Below are 21,343 nucleotides of genomic sequence, written 5' to 3' on the forward strand. Positions count from 1 at the left end.
CCTTTAAGGGCTTGGAATCTCTTTCTCTTTGACCTATGACTGTGCCATCCCCTCCACTCCTGACCCTGCCCTATGTCACTCCAGGTTACCTCTGGCCCCACAGAGGCCTGGGCACTCATCTCTGAGGTCCCATCACCTTCTGATTACTTTGTCTGCAGAGATGAGTCTGTTGTTACTGAGCCCCTGGCCTTCAGCTTCCTCTCCCATGGTCATTCCCGAGGCTGCCAGCCCCCCGCTCCCCCAGTTGCTCACCCCTAATTCCAGCCTTCAGAACTCCCATCTCCATTCCTCCAGTGTGGCCTGTTCTGGCTCCCCCTCCTCCCTGTCTGTCAGGTGGTGAGAACCCAGCTGACGGTTCCTTTATTTTGTTGACTTCAGGGTGTATTTTAATATTTGAAAGTATTTTGATTTTTAAATGAGGTGTGTGGGAACTTTTTTGATTCATCACCCTTGGAATGGTTAATCCAGAGTTTTGTTTTTATAATATTCTTTTCTTGAGGTAAATCTGTAACTGACAGAATAGAAACCTATTTGAAATATCTTGTCTAAAGTACTAAAATATTGCTGGTTGCTAACCACTTAGAGTATTTTTCTTCATAAACATTAAGTTTTATTGAAAGAGTTGCTGTCATTTCCAGACATTCCTCTTTACTGCTTATTAAAATAAGGGGAGGGGCCCTCCAGATGAAAAGGTTAAACTGGACCTAGGTCTGCTTGAAAGTTTTGAGTCAGGACCTTTAGTGGGAGATTTTCCAGAGTCCCACATAGTGGGGCACAGGCTGCTGCTTTCTTGGGTCCCTGGGAGGAAGTTTCTCCTCCCTACAATGGAAAGTTGAATTTCTAGCTTTTTTTTTTCTGGATATCGGTACTGTAATTGTGTTGACTGACTGATGCTCTTTCCTGGAGTCTCACTCATTAATTAGGCCCATTTCTATGGAATGTACAAATATTATAGTCTAAGAATCAGATTTATGCTTGTGATGCTTTTTAAAGCAGCAGAGCTGCTGCAAACTCTCTTGGGTCCCAGAAGTCTAGAAAGTTTGGAAAATCCTCCTCCTTGTCCAGGGCTGTACTTTCCTATCCTCTCCATTTGCTTTGCTTCCTCTGCCCTTCTCCTTTCCTTGCTCTTGGTTGTCTTCTGAAAGATGAGACTCTTCATTTTCCACACCTTCCTCTCCCACTCTTTCCCCAAATCAGCCATGCATCTGAATGGCCTAAAAAGGTGTGGAAACACTGGGGTTCCTGATCTAGCATAAGTTCCTCAGTTGCCCACATGGCCTGACGTCTGGGGTGAGGAACAGCTGGTCCAGATCAAAGAGCTTTTTTTTTTTTTTTTTTTTTTTTTTTGAGATGGAGTTTCGCTCTTGTTACCCAGGCTGGAGTGCAATGGCGCGATCTCGGCTCACCGCAACCTCCGCCTCCTGGGTTCAGGCAATTCTCCTGCCTCAGCCTCCTGAGTAGCTGGGATTACAGGCATGTGCCACCATGCCCAGCTAATTTTTTGTATTTTTAGTAGAGACGGGGTTTCACCATGTTGACCAGGTTGGTCTCGATCTCTCGACCTCGTGATCCACCCACCTCGGCCTCCCAAAGTGCTGGGATTACAGGCTTGAGCCACCGCGCCCGGCCTCAAAGAGCTTTTAGGGTATGGGGCTGGATTTTTGCATATAGTTTACATCAGAAGGAGTCCAAGAGTAAAATTAATTCTTAGAAGGCTAGATTGCATAAAAGGCAAGGCAGAGAAGGGTCTGCAAATGCCAGCCACTTTTTTCATTGCTTTGACAATATCTTTGGCAGAGTAGAACTCTTTAAGTCTTTAGTTTGAAGAAGTTCAGTTTATTAATCCTTTCTTTCATGTATCATATTTTTGGTGTTGTATCTAAAAAATTGTCATACCCAACATCATCTAGGTTTTCTTTTAAGTTTTCTTCTATGAACTTTATAGTTTTGTGTTTTGTATTTTTTTATAAAATTTATTTTAAGTTAATTTTTGAGAAGACTACAAACTCTGGGTTTTTTATTTTTTCTTTTCTTCGTATGTTTTGCTTGTGGATGTCCAGTTCCAGCATCACTGTTGTAAAGAAGACCCCTTGCGCCTTTGTATTCTCTTGCTGTCTTGTCAAAGATCAGTTTACTGCATTTATTTGGGTCTACATCTGGGCTGTCCATTGTGTTCTCTTGATCTATTTGTCTTTTTTTGTTGTTGTTGTTGTTAATACCACCTCTTGATAACTGTGGCTTTATACAGTAATCAAGTCTTGAAGTCAAGTAATGTCAGTCCTCCAACTTTGCTCTTCTTCAACAATATGTTGGGTATTCTAGGCCTTTTGTCTCTACATGTAAACTTTAAGTTCAGTTTGTGAATAGTCACAACTGATTTAGACTGAGATCGCATTGAATTTATGGCTCAAATAGAGAAGAAATGACATCTTGACAATATTGAGCCTTCCCATCTATGAACATGGATTCCCTCTCCATTTATTTGGTTCTTTGATTTCTCTTGGGTATCTGATGGCGCTCCTCTGATGGCCTCAGCCTGGAGGGAATTGATGTGGAAAGAATCTGTGGGCTCTAACCTGGAATGCTGCACAGTAGCCTCAGCTAGTGATAGGGGTGAGTGAGGCTGAGCCTGGAAGCAAATGCCAGCCTACAATTGTGCAGCGATTGGTGCCTACAGAGGCCAGCGATAGCTAAGTACTATGGGAAGATAAAATGTGGCTTACCATCTTGCTCTGAAAAGAAAAAAGGGAAAAAAAGCAAAGACTAGTTGATTCAGAGCTAAGGTTGCCTGTTAAATAAACCTTTAAATTTTAGAATAGTTTTAGATTTACAGAAAAGTTATAAAGAGTGCCTGAAGTTCTCCCATATCATACCTCCTGTCAGCTACCCAGCTGTTAACATGTTAATCACCACAGTACATTGTGGTACATTGGTTGTAACCAAAATTGATACAGTATTAACCAAATTCCACATTTTATTCACATTTCCCTATTTTTTGACCTAATAGTCTTTTTCTGTCCCAGGATTCTATCCAGGACACCATGATACGTGCGTTTGTCACGTCTCCCTAGGCTCCTTGTGGTTGTGAGTTTCTCAGAATCTCCTTGTTTTTGATAACCTTGACTGTGTTTAGAGACAGAATCTTTATTTTATTTTTATTTTTGAGACAAGGCCCTATGTTGCCCACACTGGTCTCAAACTCTTGGACTCATGCAATTAGCCTGCCTTGGCCTCCAAAAGTGCTGGGATTTCAGGCATGAGCCACTATGCTTGGCCTGTCTCTTATTTATGTAGTCATTTATATCAATATGGACTCATGGGTTTTTTTTTTAAATGTTTGGGTTATAGTGGTCAAAATTGAGTAAAATATAGAGACAATTCTCTGTTTTATTTGGGAAGCAAGAATTGCAGTTCTGGGCATATACACAGACTGGATGGTATGTCTGAAGAACAAAGAGAAGGTTGGAGGTTTCATAAAAAGAAGAAATGTTACTCATTGTTTTTTTGTTTGTTTGTTTGTTTTTTGAGACGGAGTTTCGCTCTTGTTACCCAGGCTGGAGTGCAATGGCGCGATCTCGGCTCACAGCAACCTCCGCCTTCTGGGTTCAGGCAATTCTACTGCCTCAGCCTCCTGAGTAGCTGGTATTACAGGCACGCGCCACCATGCCCAGCTAATTTTTTGCACCTTTAGTAGAGATGGGGTTTCACCATGTTGACCAGGATGGTCTCGATCTCTTGACCTCGCGATCCACCCGCCTTGGCCTCCCAAAGTGCTGGGATTACAGGCTTGAGCCACCGTGCCCAGCCACTCATTGTTTTGAAAGACAGTTCATTGGTACTAGTAACATTTCAAGGAGCTGGCAAACGCTGATTGGTGAATGATGCAGTGGGTAAAACTATTTGTAGAGTCACAGCAGGTTGTTTCAGTAGCTATTAGCTAAAACCAGTTTCAGGCCACAACAGGCAGTTTCAGCAGCTGGACTTGCAGAGAATTACCTTCCTGCGGCAATGTTACGTGCCCAGGCTGCTCTATCCCCTCTTGGCTTCTCCATTCTGTTTGAGCTGGATATGACAGCAATAACCCAATCCATATGATCAACTTTGGTGTAATCCAGTATGAGGGTATTCACTGCGTTGCTCAGATTGTTCCAGCTTTGGCCACTGGGGGCTCTTTCAGTTAGCTCGGGTCCCTCTGACATTATTGTGGGTTGTTTGATTTTTGAGTGTTTCCTTACTTGGCCCTGCAAGATACTCCAGGCTCATCTTGTGTATTTCCTCTCTCAGCCCTAGAATCACCCATTTCTTCACAGAAACCTCATCCCTTTTATTGGAGTATAATCTTAGAAATCAAGATCTGGGTGCCAGGTGGCTCAAGTTATTGTAATCTCAATTTATGTGTACTCAGCTGAGCATCCAAATGGCAGTGGCAGCAAGAACTATCTGAATATTTCTCTCCATTGCCAGTTCTGTGCTTCCTTCTTGGGCTCTACCCACACAGTTTTGTAGTTGCAGACCTGTTACACACCTCATTCAGGGTTCTGTACCTGAAATTGTCTCTGTCGTGGTGATGTCTTTAAGCACAGGCTCTCACTCTTACTCTGAAGTCACTCACCCTCTCGCCAGCTCATGGTGGAGATGCAGTAAAAAGATCTTGAATGAATGAGTTCTGCTAGTTCCTCTCTGAGTCCTGTAGTGGCTTTAGGTCAAAAGCAGTAAAACCTAAGGAGAGAAAAAACTAGAGGGGAAAATGGTTTAGACACATGAGAAGCTATGTAGACAGGAAGCAAGTAGGAGCTCCTTGGAGAGGGAAGTTGCTTGAGACTGGAGTTCAGGGAAAGGACCAAGAGACTGCATTGGTACCGGTTCCTGTGGGCTGGAGTGGGTGTGGTGGGGAGTGTTGTGAAAGCTTTAAGTGCAGAGGACTGAATGGAAGCCTCATAACACAACCTAAGGACTTCTTGCTTTTAAGTGAGTTCATGCAGTGTGTGTGTGTGTGTGTGTGTGTGTGCGTAAACAGTGTAGTTCGTTGTCTGTCAGCCTCACTAGGTGACTGGTTTGGAGCCTATTGCCTTAGATCTAGGGTGATGGTGGGAATAGTGAAAAAGAGGGTGACACAAGCAGAGAGTCTCAAAGAGGGAACAGAACTCAGTGACTGATCCATTTGGTTGATGGTTGGAAAGAGGTGTCAGATACATCTGAGCTCCCAAAAATGGTGGTACCTGGAAGGGAGAGAATTCAGGAGGAGCCACTTCTGAAGGGAGTGTGGTCTTGGGTCTCAGTGGGTACCAGGAGTTCAGGGGAGGTGACTGAGTAACTTGGAAATGCAGGACTGGGCCTTAGGAGAGTCATTAGGGCCAGAGCAAGAGGGGTTTTGGCATCATCTCATGGATGGCCTTAGTGGATACAATTGGCAAGGCTGCAGAGTGGAGGCATATATCAAGGCCCAGCCCTGGCTTGAACCTGTTCCTATCCCTTAACGTGGGGAAGCAGAGATGCCCCGTCATGTCAAATGACTCAGAGGGACCCTGGGATGCTGAAGCACCAAGTGGAGGCTGTCATTTACAAACCATCTGTTAATACCGTTGGTACCAAGCAGTATAGGATCTTTTATCTTAGAGATTCTGAGCTGCTGTGATGGAACCCTGAGGTGTCCATCTACTATGACAGTCCCATTCTGAGGGGAAATTTGGCCCTAATACTTCCTCTTTGGCATAGCAAACTCAGCTTCCTCTTTTTCTGGAGAGGATGCACAGAAATGTTTTCTCTAGTCTGTAACTATGGAGAGGTAATTTGTTTATGGGAGGGAGACAAAGTGGGGCACCTTTATTTGAGTTTTTGTCCTTGGATGATGTAGAATTAAATGTAGGGTTTATACAGCCCCCCGACCCTCACCCCATGCAGCCGCAAGATTCTATCTTCCTTTTCCTCTCCTTCAATATGGGATTGACGTCCTTATAGGATCCAGAGCTTGTGGAGTGAGGAGAACAGTCTAGAAAGGCCTAGGGTGATGGAGCTTATGCAGAACTCCTTGTAACCTCTTAAGGTGTGGTGGCTAGGACTGTGGTTGGGGCTCTGACCATGGTGAGAGGTGGTCCAGGTCTGGGTGTGCCACTCAGTCTTGTGGATGGCTTGGGCATGAGGGAAGGAGAGACTGACAGGAAGCAGGAAGATTCCACGTGTTTGGCACGGCCACTTGGAGAATGCCAGTGCCATGGCTGAGATGGAGAAGACTAGGGGCAGAGCAGGCTGGACACAGGAGCAACAGTGAGTGTCCCAGAAAATTGGGCATCACTTGAAGGGCTGGGTGTTTCCTCTGGTTTCCTTATTCTAACCATGCAGCATATCACGTGGGAATCTCTATGAGCAGAGGAAGAGAAGGTGGTTTCAGAAACAGCACTTGGCTCTAGAGAAAGGCATCTCATGTGGAGATGAAAGTGCCCTGTGGGAGGAGCTGTGTCCATCCCTCAGTGGTCTCCTCCAGTGCATCTTACAGAGGTACCTCAAGTCCCTGCACCTGTGGTATCATGGTTACATGGTTACATGAGTTGGAGCCTGGGGTTTCTGGCAAGGGAGTTTGACTGGTTCATATGTGACATACTCCGGAGGTATTTGCGACCCGGTTCAGCCCTGACCCCATTATTTATTCTCTCGGGGATACTTTCCTTCCTCTCTTGTTCTGTTTGAAACTAGGTTTCCACACCTTGTCCTAGAACTGCTACCCACCTGTGACATCAGGGCCTCCGAGTAGATGAGGCCAGAATCTCCAACAGTCACCTGCAGCTGGTAGGGGTGGAGATGCTCTGCCTGCATCCGGCCAAACAACAGCTTGAGTTTAAACCGTCAGTCCTTTGGGTGTCATAACAAGTCAAGAGGGGCTTTTGTTTATTTTCCAAAATTATGATTTTACAACATCTGGACTCTTCTGTTTAGAAAACAAAAGGAAAACCCTTTCCAAAGAAAATAAGCATTTTAATGATGGCATTTTAATTTAAAAGTTATAGTGGGGAAAAAATGAGTTTTGTTTTGTTTTGTTTTGTTTTCATGTTGACAGAGGAAAAAAAATTCAAAACCCAAACTGAGTCAGACAGACAATAGTAGGAACAAGAAGTTCTGCCTATGTCTACTTGCAGCAGAGACCCAGTTAATCAACACCAAATTGTATTTCCAAAAAGGGGGCAGAGGAGGAGCTTTGAGCAATTCCTTAGGATTTTCACATTGTGGGTAGTAACATAGTCAGATGGCAGATTTTTCTGTTTGGATTAAAGTTTCTATTTTCAGCAACCACTTTCCTGACAGCATGCTGCTCTCTGACCCTAGGGTCTCATGAGCAGCCATCCTGGACACAGCACCACATAGGGGCCTGGGGAGCAGAAAGTCAGCTGAGTGCCCTCAATCCCCATTTACACCCGCAGGCCCTCACCATTGGCTATTCTTTTTAAAGCATTCACTCATGCTCTCATCTGGATGATTTGGTTTCCAACCCTCCAGCCAGAAAGAAGCAGCAGCACATTTCCCTTGACAGGAACGTTGAAAGCTGATAACTGGGTGGCAAGTGAGGAAAGTGAGCCCATCACAATGAATAGACATGAAAACTGAAAAGGTGCAGCAAACCAGGTGCATTTAATAAGATTTGCAGTCTTGTGCATGCCAAGAGAAGGCACTTTGTGCCTACCTGAGTCGTGTTCATTTTCTTCCCCGTATCAGAGATGAGCAGGCGATGGAGCCCCAGGGAAATGACCCTTAGGGGCACATAGTCATGGACAGGATTGGATCTGTACTGCATTTTAACTGTGTTATGATTCTCTACTTCAGAATAGTCTTTAAAATCAGGGAAGAATATACAGGTGCTCCTCGACTTATAATGGGGCTGCATCCCCACAAACTCCTAAGTTGAAAATATCTTAAGTCACAATTGCATTTTTTTTTTTTTTTTTGAGACAGAATCTTGCTCTGTCACCCAGGCTAGAGTGCAGTGGTGCAATCTCAGCTCACTGCAGCCTCTGCCCCTGGGCTCAAGCAATTCTCGTGCCTCAGCCTCTCAAGTAGCTGGGATTACAGGCATGAACTACCATGCCTGGCTAATTTTTGTATCATATTTTTGTAGTGATGGGGTTTCACCATGTTGGCCAGGCTGATCTCGAATACTGACCTCAAGTGATCCACTCACCTCAACCTCCCAAAATGTTGGGATTACTGGTGTGAGCCACCAACAAGTGCATTTTTTTTTTCTGATGTTTTGGGTTCCTGATAGGTTTATTGGGATGTAACACCATTGTAAGTTGAGAAACATACTGAATGGATTTCACACCATCCTAAAGTGGAAAAATTATTGAACTCTTGTAAGTTGGGGACTGTCTGTAATACATTCCAAAAAGATTTTTTCCTAATGTGGTTTGCTCTTTATAAACTTCTACGCAAGTTGTATCTCAGTGGCCAGAAGCAGCTGCCAGAGATTTTCCTACTGTAACATCTATCTTGACTGAAGGGGTTGGCTCTGTTGATGTGCTGACCCCGGGAAGGCCAATTAGGCCTTTACTCATTCCTGTGTTACTCATAGAGTCCATCCTGTCCTCAGCTGGCTAGGAGGAGATCTCAAAAGGTGAGACGGCAGGGCTCTAGAGATCTGGGAGCCCTTTAGGGATGACTGGATTGGTATGATCAGGAAGATGAGCACACTCAGGTCCCAGGGGGAGGTGTAGGCAGGAGCCAGCTCTGGAAGGGGTGCCCATGGGGCCTGTACAGGAAGCATAATCCTTGGACCGTCTGGCATCAGTTTGATATCTGAGGGACTCACTGGGAAAACAGAGCCAAGCCAGGGCTCCTGTCCAGAGTAATAGTAGTTATAGTTTGCCAAGTACTAACTTTGGATCTTGCAGGCTATTGAGAATTCCCATTTAATAGATGAGGAGCTTGGGGCTGGAGGGGTCCTGGAGTTCAGTTCAGTTCTGCAGCACCTCCTACATGGCAGAGCCAGCATTGGAACCAGTGTCTCTGGCTTCTCCCCTGATATTGTGGGCAATGGTTTTATCCTGGAGCTTCAGCCTGGGAGACCCTCTTCCAGCTGCCCATCAGGTGGATGTGGTTGGCTGGTGGCTTCACATTCCCTCCTTAATTTGGATTCTGAGAACAGTCTTTTGTCCTTGAAGATTGGGCAACCCTTTGGGACTTCCAAGAACATGTTGGTGACTCCCTTTGCCCCTATGCCAGGTTACCTGAGCCCTGTGTTTTCTGGAAAGGGCATGCACTTTCTTTGGATGTTGGTTGTGAGTAGGAACTGAGCCCCCTACATGTCTAGGGAGGTGCTACTTGAGGGAGGTGCTTCTTCTGAGGGAGATGTGTGGCTTATCTGCCTACTCCGACTTCCTGGTAATTGGTGATCACACATCTCTCATGATGCTAAATTTTCCTCTTATTTTATAAATTATTTGTTAATCAGGATATATGTCTGGGTAACTGTTATTTTTAGCAAAAATAATGCCTTTTTTTTTTTTTTTTTTTTTTTTTTTTTAAAGACAGAGTCTCATTCTGTCATCCAGGCTGGAGTGCAGTGGTACAATCTTGGCTTGCTGCAGCCTCACCCTCCTGGGCTCAATAGATCTACTCACCTCAGCCTCCCAAGTAGCTGGGACTACAGGTGCGCACCTCCACACCTGGCTAATTTTTGTATTTTTTTGTAGAGACGGTTTCGCTATGTTGCCCAGGCTGGTCTTGAACTTATGAACTCAAGCAATCTGCCTGCCTTGGCTTCCCAAAATGCTGGGGTTACAGGCGTGAGCCACCACACTCGGCCCTAAAATAATGTCTTTTTAAAAGCGTGGTTTAATTCTAGCTGGGGAGGCAGAACTCTACATAGTAGAGTGTAGAGTTCATATTCTCCTGGTTAATGCCAGCTTCCCTAACATGGGATATTAGTCAGGAAGGAACTTTGAGTATAACGTTTTGTTGATTAAGAATAAAGAAATTAAGATTAAAACTTATTGGGATCCACTTCTGGAACCGTGGCGTTAGGGGCTCTGTGGATTCATTGCTAGGTGAAACAATAACCGATAAAAATTATTTTAAGAAAACAACCGAACTTGGAAACTTGCCTTATGTCCAAGGGCATATAGCAAATAAAGAAACATTTATTCAAGAAAATCTACTAGATTTCAGTAAGAATAACAGATGTCTGTGGCACTTGAACCAGGACCTGTTCCTTCCTTTCCCTTTCTCATCCACTGCCCAGCTCAGCATGAGAGATGCTATCAAGAGTGACCAAGAAGACTGGGCTCCCTTTCCCCCAAGTTCTCATCAAGGGTTATGGCATCTCTCCAGGAGGGCAGGCTATCAGCATTCCCCCACCTCCGGCAAAGCTCCATGTTGCAGGGGCTAAATTCCAGGATAATGTGGCCAGCCCCTACTCATAGGGCATAGGTTCCACTTGAGGCTGAGAAGACTGGGTCCCCAGTTACCCTTTGTCAGTCCAGCTAGTTTAGGGCAGAAGTTCCATCCTAGGAAAACCAAGCTAAGAAGAGCAAAGGCTACTGCCCCCATCCAGCACCCTGTTTATAAAGTAAAAGTGTCACTCGGAGAGAATTGTGACACTGTCTCTGCCCTCAGCTCTAGAGCAGTGACTCCAACATTCTCCCAAGTAAAAGAAGTAGGATATAATCACAGAAAGCTCTGAAGCTCTCTGAAAGATACTGAATTTGTTTATAAAAGTGTAGGGAAAGTTCAGGCCTAAGGGTGTTCTCAGAAAAAAATGGAAATTTTGGTGGTGAGTAATTAAGAAGAGGCTGATAAGCAACTGGGCAAAACCTTGGGCCAGAGACTAGGAAAGAGACAGTAAAAGTCATCCTCGAGTCAGAACAAACCTCAAACACTGAAAGAGAGGTCTACATTTAATTAGATAAAATGTAGAACAATTTATGCCCTCAGCTGTTGTCAAAAATGATAGAGCAATCAGCCAGCAATTAGTGTGGTCTGACAGCTGGGTATGAAAACATCAGATGTAGACAGCTTAACAAAGAGATCAGGGAAGATAAAATGATTGTCATCCTAGAGAGAATGTGTGTATACTGGAGGCTGTGCCCTCTGAGGAGCAAAATCAGAGGTTGGGTGGGGAGGGGAATATAGTTCTCAACAGGAGTCCAGCTAAGTCATTGAAAAAATAAGCACACAAAAACAAGTCCTGGGGTAGAGGGGCTTGTAGTATCCATAGTTGCTACAATATATTAGCTAAGATGTCATTTTCAACACAAAATTATAAGACATGCAAAGAAATAGACAATGACAGAAAAATGGGTATGACGGAAAAAAATCAGGCAACAGAAACTGCCTGGTAGAGGACACAGATGTTGGGCTTAACAAAGACTTTAAAACTGCTATTATATTCGTTCTACTGGTCTACATGCCTATTTTTATGCCAGTACCACACTGGTACCCAGAAATAAATTTATACCTTTGTAGTCTGCTTATTTTTGACAAAGGTGCCAAGAACAAGCAATGGAGAAAGGACAGTGTTGTCAGTGGAGAGTCAAATTGTAAAATATTTGAAGAGATTTATTCTGAGCCAAATATGAGTGATCAGTGGCCCTGTGGCACAGCCCCAGGAGATCCTGAGAACATGTGCCCAAGGTGGTCAGGCTACAGCTTAGTTTTATATGTTTTAGGGAGACGTAAGTTATCAATCAGTACACCTAAGATGTACATTAACTTGAATTGATGGGACTTAAGGTTATAGGTGAATTCAAAGATTTTCTGATTGGCAGTTGGTTGAAAGTATTAAGTTATTACCTAAAGACCTGGAATCATAGAAGAGATTGTTTGGGTTAAGATAAGGGGTTGTGGAGACCAGGGCTTTATCATACTGATGAAGCTTCCAGGTAGTAGGCTTCAGAGCTCTTACAGGACTTAAAATGGTGCCAAACTGTTAGTTAATTCTCTGCTGGGTCAGGAAAAAAACCTGGAAAGGGAAGGGGATTCTCTACAGAATGTAGATTTTTCCCCAAAAGAGGTGGTTTGCAGGGCTACTTCATAATATGTCAAATAAATATATTTTGGGGTAAAATATTTTGATTTCTTTTAGGGCCTACTGTCTGTCATGTGATGCTACATTGGAGTCAGGCTGGAATCTGGTGTCTTACTGCTACAGATCACTGTTTTATCAGTCTTAAGATCTGTTTTAATGTTCAAGCTGGTCAATTGTGCCTAAATTCCAAAAGAAGGAGGGTATAAATGAGACATTTCCGACTTCCTCTTCCAGTCACGGCCTTTACTAGGTTTTTGGGTTTACTTTGAAATGCTCTTGGCCAAGAGGAGGGGTCCAATTCAGTTGCTTGAGGGGCTTAGAATTTTATTTTTGGCTTATAGTCTCCAATAAATGAGAAAGTGGGATATCCATATACAAAAATTAACTCAGAATCTAAAATTAAAGACTTAAATATGAGATCTTACACTATGAAACTGCTGAGGAAAACAGGTGAAGTGCTTCAGGACATTGGTATGGACAACGCTTTTTAAATAAGGTCTCAAAAACACAGGCAACAAAAGCAAAATAGACATTTGGCATTACATTAAACTGAAAAGCTTCCGCACAGTAAAGGAAACAACAGAGTGAAAAGACAAACTGCAGGATAGAAGAAAATATTTGCAAACTATGCATTAGACAGGGGGTTAACATCAGAAACAAACAAGGAACTCAAACAATTCAATTGCGGAAAATAATCCAATTTAAAAATGGGCAAAAGACCTGAATAGACATTTCCCAAAAGAAGACATGCAAATGGCCAACAGATACAGGAAGAAATGCTCAACATCACTAATCATCAGGGAAATGCAAATTAAGGAAACAGCTGTAGGAGGGAGGAAGAAGCTTGAGGACTGGAGTTTACAGTCTGGGGTTGGAGGATCCTGGTTCTGCTGTCTGCTTTATGACCTTGAGCTGGTTGCTTTTCCCTCTCTGACACTGGATTTCACACACTGGGAAGTGCCTGATGACAGCTCTTCTCCACCCCCCCCTCAGCAGGTCAGATATGGGGAGGAGAGAGAGGGAATTAGGTTTCTTTGCTTCACCGTTGATACAGACTTGGTGCCCTGTGTCCCAGCCACTCCAGCCGTGGCTGAAAGGGACCAATGCAGAGCTCAGGCTGTGGCTTCAGAGGGTGCAAGCTTCAACCTTGGCAGCTTCCACGTGATGTTGAGCCTGCTAGTGCACGGAAGTCAAGAATTGGGGTTTGGGAGCCACTGCCTAGATTTTGGAGGATGTATGGAAACATTTGGATGTCCAGGCAGAGGTTTGCTGCAGAGGCTGGGCCCTCACGGAGAACCTCTGCTAGGGCAGTACAGAAGGGAAATATGGGGTAGGAGCCCCCACACAGAGTCCCTGCAGGAGCTGTGAGAAGAGGGCTGCTGTCCTCCAGACCCCAGAATGGTAGATCTACCAATAGCTTTCGTTGTGCACCCAGAAAAGCCACAGACATTCAGTACCAGCCCGTGAAAGGAACTGGGAGAGGAGCTATACCCTGCAGAGCCACAGGTTTGGAACTGCTCAAGGCTGTGGAAGCCTATCTCTTGCATCAGCATGACCTGGATGTGAGACACGGAGTCAAAAGAGATCATTTTGAATTTGACTGCCCTGTTGTATTTCAGACTCCAATGGGGCTGGTAGCCCCATTATTTGGGCCAATTTCTCCCATTTGGAGTGGCTGTATTTACCCAATACCTGTATTTCCGTTGTATCTAGGAAGTTAACTAACTTGCTTTTGATTTTACAGGCTCATAGGTGGAAGGGACTTGCCTTGTCTCAGATAAGATTTTGAACTGTGGTCTTTTGAGTTAATGCTGAAATGAGTGAAGACTTTGGGGAACTGTTGGGAAGGCATGATTCGTCTTGAAATGTGAGGACATGAGATTTGGCAGGGGCCAGAGGCGGAATGATATGGTTTGGCTTTGTGTTCCCACCCAGATCTCATCTTGAACTGTACTCCCATAATTCCCATGTGTTGTGGGAGGGACCTCGTGGGAGATAATTGAATCATGGGGTGATTTCTCCCATACTATTCTCATGATAGTAAGTCTCACAAGATCTGATAGTTTAATGAGGGGAAACCCCTTTCACTTGGCTCTCATTCTCTTTTTTGCCGTCTGTGATGTAAGACATGCCTTTCGCCATCCAATGTGATTGTGAGGCCTCCCCCTGCCACGTAGAATGTGAGTACATTAAATCTCTTTTTCACTGTAAATTACCCAGTCTCAGGTATGTCTTCATCAGCAGCATGAAAACCAACTATTACAACTGTGCACCCTCTGCAAGCAGAAGCAGGCTCCTCCGGCTCTTGGCCTCTCACTGGCAACATTCACCCAATTCAGGTGCTGGATTTGGGTGGTGATTAGATGGAAGTTGCAGATATAATCCATAAGGCACCTTGTTAAGGACTGAATTGTGTCCCTCCTTCAAATTCATATGTTGAAGTACTAACCCCCAATGTGACTGTATTAGGAGTTGGCATCTGTAAAGAGGTAATTAAGGTTAAATGAGGTAATAAAAGTGGAACCCTAATCTCATGGAACTGGTGTCCTTATAAGAAGAGACCTAACAAAAGAGGTGCACAGAGAAAAGACCATGTGAGGACACAGCTAGAAGGTGATTGTAAGCCAGAGAGAGTGGCCTCACCAGGAACTGAATCAGCTGGCACCTTGGCCTTGGACTTCGCAGGCTCCGGAACTGTAAGGAAATAAATATCTTATTTATAAGATATTTGTTTAAGCCCTCTAGTCTGTGGGGTTTTGTTGTGGCAACCTGAGCAGACTAATCCACGTGTCTAATGTGGAATCTCAATGCTCTTTTTGCCAAGTTCTGCCCCCGTGAGGAACTAGGAAAGGAGTCCCACTCAAAATTATAAAAGCACAAGCATGAACGATAATTACAAATAAAAAGACTGTTTTGGAGATTGTTTTCTACCTTTCTTCATATCTGTTTGCTGACCAACCTGGTGACAGAAGCCGTCTGTTAGCCTGCTGGGGGGTCTGGTTGTGAGCACGGTGATATAGGGGAACAGAATTGCATGTCAGCAGTTATCCCAGAAATGCCAGGTTTGCTTCAGATTTTAACTTCCTCCCTGTTTTCCTCCCTCAAGCAGTGGTGGTGGATCATCAAACTGCTTTGAACTGCTTTGCAGTTTCCCTGTAGAAACCTTTCCTCACTACATAGTTTAATCCTCTCATCTACCCTTGTTTACGATCTACAGAATGCTATGTTTATTTAACTTTTTTTGAGATTTCAAGGCTTTTCTGAATGTTGTTCCAAGTAATCTGATGAATGCAGAACTCTAAAATTTTATGCCTTAAAAGGCTTACCTACTGATATGTTTGGAGGCTTACTTATTTTTTCCCTTTATTCTAAACCTTATAGGGCAGGACAGCTAAAAAAATCCTCTTGAAATTGGTGTCAGAAAGTCTCTTTTTAAAAATTAATAAACTTAATTTTTTTTAGAGCAGTTTTAGGTCCACAGAAAAATTGAGTAGAAAGTACAGAGAGTTTCTGTATATCCCGTATCTCTACACAGAAAGTCTTTTAATTGGGCCACTGCAACTTTCAAGGACAAAAAGACAAGATTCTCCTTTATGGAGAAGTAGTACATTTCTTGGCTAGATCAATGGCCTTCAGTGATGGGGGAGGGTACAAGTGTCTGGCTGCCTGCCTAGCCTGCAGCTTTAGTGAACCTGAGCTCAGGGCCCAGCAGAGTGTCCCTGTGTCTGTGGGCCTGGTGGACCTAGACAAGATGTCAATAGCAGATGCATATATAATTACGGGGGGAACCTTCCCAGTGGTCACAACCTTGGGCTATGTTGTTCTCTAGAGAGAATGTGTCATTTAAAGGTTGAAGTCCTAACTGCTACCTTTTAAAAATATTTTTGCCTTTGTATCTCATTTGACTCTTGGCAAGGCCTAGTGTTGTTTAACTTAGTAACTTGTGGTCTACAAAGTCCTCACATATGCTTTCTTACTTGAGATTGCAGCAAACCTCTAAGGTGGGAATATTGTCTCCACTTTATGACACTGGATGTGGAGTGAGAGTCAGATGCTCCCACAGCCAGGAGCTGGTTGGTGGCTGTGGATGGAGATTTCATGCTGTCTTCCATGCACGCTGTTCCAGGTCCACTATCTTCTAAAGGGCATGTCTGCTGTTCAAGAAAAAAGACATTCAGTGATACTCATTAAAGCATATGAATAAAGGAAGACTTTATCCAGGACCATCACAATAGGTATGGGGACCACAGCAACAGGGGCTTGCAGTGGTGGAGGGAGATTGGGCTCAACTCCCAATATAGTACAGACAAGTGGGAATTTATAGCCTAGGAGCAGGGTAGGGGTCAGTGGATGGGAACTTACTAAAGGAAACATCAGGAGTAAAGGGGATTCTGGCTAAACCCACCTAACAGGATTCTTGCTAAAGACTGTCCAGGACAATCAGATATTACCTAAGGCATGGTGGTAGAGGAACCTAATTAGATATTGGGGAGGGGAGGTTTTTTGCTAAACCGGCTCAGTAGCATTCTTTGCTAAAACTGGAGTTTACAAGGAAGTGCACAGATGGGCCTGGAAAGTTTGGGAACTTGACTAAAGTTTTGCCAAACAGAACATCTTTGTTACTGCCACTTGTGGAATGGCTGCAAGCCTTTTATTTGAAGAGTTAAATTTGTTTTTATGTATACTTAAATACTTAGCTAGTTTAAAATATTCCATATAGTAAATTTAAGTTGTTTAGGCTGGGTGTGGTGGCCCACGCCTGTAATCCCAGAACTTTGGGAGGCTGGGTTGGGCGGATCACTTGAGGTCAAGAGTTCAAGACAAGCTTGGCCAACATGGTGAAACCCCATCTCTACTAAAAATAGAAAAATTAGCTGGGCGTCGTGGCATGTGTTTATAGCCCCAGCTACTTGAGAGGCTGAAGCAGGAGAATCACTTGAACCTGGGAGGTAGAGGTTGCAGTGAGCCAGGATTGCACCACTGCACTCCAGGGCAACAGAGCAAGATTCCATCTCAGAAAGAAAAAAAAAATGTGTTTAAAGAAAAGCCTGTGGACCACAGTACAATGTCATGGTAGGAGCAATGATTTCCTGAGTACCAGTAGTTCAGGAAGTACTGTAGTATCTATGCTAACTTTGCAAGGTGACAGTGGAAGTCAGAGTCCTGATCTTTGTCCTGCCTTGCTGGTTGTACATAGAATGTTGAGAGCAAGACCCCTCCCCCTCCCAACTCCACATTCTCTAAACCTTGATATCCTCACTGAGTCAGGGAGTAATGATTTCCCTATGGTGGGACAGGCTTTGTTGTGAGGAGCAAATGACAAAACAGAATAGATGCCATTGATACCGTTTTGGGCACTCCACCAGCAAATAATCTAGACTGGGGGAGGGAGGTGAGGGCTGGGGAAAGGGACCACATCTGGCAGGGGACACTGAAAAACTCAGAGTTTGTGATTTCCTTGGAATTTGATGGTTAAATTAAAACCTAGGCCAGATCAAAGGCCCAGGGGCTCCAACTCTACATCAGTTGTGTTTCTCTTACTTTTATCTGCCTCTCACTAGTGGCTGAAGAACATGTTGGGCCCATGCACTGCTGAGCTGAGCAATGCTGTGAAGCATTCAGCTGCACTGCTGTTACAGTCTCGGCCTGCGCAGGTTTCTCTGACTGATCCTGTGGATAACTATGACCTCAGTTATCTTCATATATCCGTGCCCACCTGCTCCCAGGTACAGTGTTCTATCTAGAATGATGTGAATGTGTATCTGGCCATCCAAGATCCTAGCCCTCATGGAACCCTGGTTAATGGGCCAGATAATAATCCTGAGGGCATTAGGCAATACCTGTGTTCTTCTGGGCTGGCCAAGTTCCCCTGATGAAAAAGAGCATTCCTTCTGCTGGAGGCCTGCCCACAGTGGGTCCACTGTCATTGTCCTGGTTTGCACGTACTGAAGTTGACTGGCAAGTGGGGACTTGAGGTGCTTTGGAGGCTGTTCCTGCTACATCATGGTTTACAGTTTTTAGTTTTTCTATAGGTTTCTTCCAGTGTGAGATGAAAACACTTCTAAAAAATGAATTCCAAAGGCACATTTTCCCTGGTCTCATTTCCCAATTACCAAGAGTGTTTTGAAAAATGTAAAAGCACATGTAGACATTTAAATTAGCTTTCACTGCCACTGCTCTTGGTGGTGGTAATTTTACATACGATATGTGACAGGGAGACACTTTGTGAGGGCCTTTGTTCCCAATGTGTTCTCTCCATCTCAGAATTCAGATGCAAAGTTTGGAGAAAGAGATAATGGTGAAAATACTTCAACATTTTCTATTTTTATATTGATAGTTCTACTTGTTAGCATTTTCTTTGGAAACAGCACCACAACGAGATTAGGAATCCTTCTGAAACAAAGGGATGCTAGTTCTTGTGACTTCTGTGAGAAGTCTCACTATTGCACTGTTTATGGGTGAGGTCACTGAGAGACCTAGCTCAAAGGCAAAAGATGGGCCTACTCTAAGGGTTTTAATAATAGACCTGACATTGTTTGACCTCTTGAATTACCCAAGTGGTTTTAGTTTCTTTTGTTGTTTTTAATGTTGTTGGATTTTATTTTGTATTTCAGAGATAGTGAGTTTGGACTGACTAGGTTTAGTTGTGCTGATGACAAACTGACCTTTGGAACCCCTGGAGACCTTCTGGGACAAATGGGTTGCTCTTTATGTGTTGGTTGTGAATGTTGCCTGTTTATTTGGTGATGGATGTCATCTTGACCCAGGCTTACCAATGAGCATCCCTTCTCACCAGCAAAGAAAGACTCCTTACTGAGCAGGGGTCTTTCTTTGCTGGTGAGAAGGGATGCTCATTGCAATCCTTATAGAGTGGGCAGGTTCCTCCCTGGTTTGCCCCAAGTGAGAAAGAGATTTGTCTTCAAAAGCCCAGTAGGAGAGTCCAAGAGAGTACCAGGACTTTTCAGATTTGTTTGAACAGTTGAGATCCTAGGGAGTTCTTCATTCCCTGCAAGCTAAAACCCACCTCTGTGGTCTGGTGTTAGAGGATTCCCAGAATTGAGCTTGTCTCGGCTCTCCAGCCCCATTCTCTCTGTCCCTTAATAGACAAGACATTCCTTGTTTCCTGAATGAATGTTTGTCCCTGGGTGCACCTGTGCCTGTGCCTTTTGAAGTCAGATCAGTTTGCACCTCATCTGGATCGTCTTTTGCCAGATGTCAAGCTTCTTCCTTGTCTTCCTTGCAGAATGGGGCATGCTCCTCATTTTGTCTTGGAGTTGTCTTATCTGACTGTCTTACTTCATCATTAAACTGTTGGATCCTTGCAGGCAGAGATCTCTTCTGACTCACTTGTGTGTCCACTATAAGTGCCTGGCTCAGTACTTGTTGAACAGATGAATGGAAAGTTCCAGATTACAGACTCCTTTGCACATCCCCATCAAAAGGCACTTCAGGCCATCAAGCCAGCCTTACTTGACAAGATGACAGAGACTTCTCCTACTGGAGGAGGGCTGCTGTCTGTTTTCTGCCTTGTTCCCTCCCCTGTTAGCTTGATCTTTGCTGGCTGTTGAGAAGAGGTGCCACATGAGAAGAAGGCAGATGTTGCTGTTGAGCACAAGGGTGCTGCGTGTCAGTTGGCGTCTGTCCCTACTTGGTTGAACTTACTCAACCACAGCTCTGGTGGGCAGCTTCAGAGCACTGCCCAAGGAAGGGCATGGGCCTCAGAGGGACAGCTTGTTGCACTGTGTAGAAATTGCATTTCTTTTTGAGTTTTCATTATTCCAGCCACTGTCAGCTTTGCAACAAGAGCTGTGGTCAAGCCACTGTGGAAGAGGCTCCTGGAAGGCGGCCAGTGGGGGTCCTCCCTCGCTGAACAACCAGACAAGTAGCTGAAGCTGTAGAACTTTCTCTCCAGGAAGGTCCTATATAAAGATCAGGACTGCTGGCTGCCCTTTTGATTTGTCTTAATGAGAATATGGAGGACTGAAGTCCTTTTGTGTCTTTGCTAAGTGTTTTACCCAACAATGGATGGTTAAAACAGGATTCCATTTTACAGCCAAAATAAGCAGGTTATACACCACTTTGCCAGAGATCTATATGTAGTAAAGTGTGCTGAATGTGTGCCCACTTTGTGTTTTCACGGGACCTAGAGGACCAAGATGTCTCTCCCCGATTTCGATTTGTTGATGAGGAAGCTAGAAACAGCATTGCAACATTGGTGCTGCCCGCTTGGAGGCCTTGGGCAGGTCGTCCCCAGTCTCCTGGCGTACTGCCTGGTTTCTAAAATAACATTATCTTCCTGGCATTTTATTGATCTGTGGTGGTTGCTTCACATTTATAGCCCTTTATGGAATTTTGTTGCTACTCAGAAAATTTTTTATTTTCTTGAGAAGCCAATTTTAACACTCACGAATTAGAAAGCAGGCTTTCCTAGTGCTTATAAAAATAAACAGAGCCCGCCTGACTCCACTTAATCTGAAGCCCATTATTATTAACTTTCAGCTTACTATCAGTTCTGCTCTTAACATGGTGGTGTAGACGGAAATGATGTGTCTGGTGTTAATCTGCCACTGCCTCCTCAGGCCCACGTGCCATCCTGCTGAAGGTGCAGGACTGGCAATGGCAAGGGGGTTCACAGCCTTGGGTGACCTTGAAATTCTTCATCATGTGATTCAGCAAGCCTGAGACCATCTCATCAGATTCACTGTAGGTTCTCTGTCTTGTCTTTGTTTTCCCAAAGCTCTATTAGGATGGGCTTTTGAAAGTTGCCTGGATATTGAAGTACTATGCTAATAGCTTGCTCTCCAGTAAACAAAACCAAAAGTTGGCTTCATGGTTGCTCACTGACCTGGCATAAACTAGAATGTGAAGCTTCTCATTTACAAAAGGTTCGGGCAGCTTCATGCTGGGATATTCCCAACCCCTCTGGGAGGTGGCATGGATGCCCAGCTTTTCTTTCAAGGGTGCACTTTGCCTTTAGGTTTGGGAAAAAGTACTTGGGACTGTTGTGTCTCATGAGGGCCAACCTTGATGGAGGCCTGCATTTCCCATTGTGGGGCCTGAGATTTTTATTTGTTCATCCAGAGTGATGAACTGGTTCACTTTCCCTGCAGTGCTTCCTTGTTGAACCTGAAATAGAGGACATGGGAGCTTTTGTAGGAGAGGGAGGACACATGCTTTATTCTTGAACTGTAGGGTTTGTGTCACCAGAGAGAATTGGAAACAGCGGTGACTATTTCTCACCTTACACACTCTTCCCTTACCAAACCAGGAATGAGTAAAACTTGTTGGGAATAGTAAAGAGAAGGAAATTACAAATAAAACACACTGATACAA

General features: G+C 44.2%; 1 protein-coding gene across 15 annotated transcripts in view; it reads left to right on the forward strand.

The window, feature by feature from the left end:
• The window catches only part of INPP4A (inositol polyphosphate-4-phosphatase type I A), a 147,769-nt gene that overhangs the window by 39,615 nt on the left and 86,811 nt on the right, over positions 1-21,343 (forward strand). Inside the window, exons 1-2 of one of the 15 annotated variants that reach the window (XM_074403856.1) lie at positions 9,514-16,245; positions 17,572-17,736. The exons of 13 other annotated variants lie outside the window; for them this stretch is intronic. The gene's annotated coding sequence lies outside the window, so the exon portion shown is untranslated. Of the gene's footprint in view, positions 1-9,513; positions 17,737-21,343 lie in introns of those variants that run through there. One more of the 15 variants, XM_074403846.1, reaches the window with a different exon arrangement.

This window comes from Saimiri boliviensis, chromosome 1 (genome assembly GCF_048565385.1).
Source record: "Saimiri boliviensis isolate mSaiBol1 chromosome 1, mSaiBol1.pri, whole genome shotgun sequence".
Lineage (NCBI taxonomy): Eukaryota > Metazoa > Chordata > Mammalia > Primates > Cebidae > Saimiri > Saimiri boliviensis.